We start from the raw sequence: 1315 nt of genomic DNA on the forward strand, positions 1-1315 counted from the left end.
ATATATATATGAGAGTTGGTTTTGCGGGTTGAAAATGCACCTGAGGTTTAAAACGTGTCGCAGTTTTTAAATTTCGTAACAAATTTCTTAAAATACCAAACTGGTTTCGATGATGCTTTGGAGAGATTGAAGGTACAAGGGAAAATTCAGAAAAAAACATACTTAAAAGAACAAATCTTCATACAAATTCCAATATTCAATAAATTTCACATAGATATCATGATCATGATGATGATGATGATAATGATGATGATGATCATGATCATCATCATCGATTAACGCCCGTTTTTCCATGCTGAAATTCACAGAGAGTAATAAAAGTTCGAATATGGAGATGGCTTTAATTTGCAGCTTTCTGGGGGAAAATACAAGGAGTTGAGTCGAGCCATCTTTTGTAAACCTCTGCTTTGTTGTTATTCGTAATCATGTTCCAGGAAGCGAATATTCGAATTGTGCAATATTTGGTCCAGATTCGGACATGGGAAAGTAATATTGTAGTTTTCTGCCCCAGGTTCCAGGCTATTTTTTGATTTCAGGAACAGCGAAGCTTCAAAATATTTGCAGATTTCTTGTAGGGTTTGGCTAATTTCCCTTCTTTGGGCATCTTCTTTCTTCTGGGCATATATCATAAGCAATAATTTCAAATTTGGGTATACACCTTGTACTAAGCCGTTTAATGTCCGATTACTGTATTCGGCTGAAAAAATTTTGAATTAAAAGCAGCTCTAATATTTTCTACTCTAGGCACAAGGATTTAATTTAATTTAATCTAAATGTTCATATTGAAACTGGTTAAGAGAGTATAACATCCCTTAAAGGATTATAGGTACTTGTATTTATATATATATATATATATATATATATATATATATAAATAAATATACATATATACATACATACATATATATCTCTATCTATCTATCTATCTATCTATCTATCTATATATATATATATATATATATATATAATATGTATGCATGTATGTATGTCTGTGTGTGTGTCTATGTGTCTGTGTATTTTTATATCTGTATGTACATCCTCCCCATCCACAAACACATTAATTGTCGTTATAGTGGAATCCACAATCTAAAGGTGTTCATTATGAGATAATGAAAACAATCGAAAGTGGATAATGAAACTGATAATCCATGACACGACAAATTACTATTTCAAGTTGTCAAACAAGTCTCATCAATTGTTTTCGATATATATATATACGAGGGGTGCTGAAAAATCCCTGGCTTTAAGGGTATCGCGAAAGGCCTAGTTGGATGGCCCAAATCTTCCGAGTTATTTTACAGGGCTTAGAATAAAT

The sequence above is a fragment of the Octopus bimaculoides genome, chromosome 6 (genome assembly GCF_001194135.2).
Source record: "Octopus bimaculoides isolate UCB-OBI-ISO-001 chromosome 6, ASM119413v2, whole genome shotgun sequence".
NCBI classification, from domain to species: domain Eukaryota; kingdom Metazoa; phylum Mollusca; class Cephalopoda; order Octopoda; family Octopodidae; genus Octopus; species Octopus bimaculoides.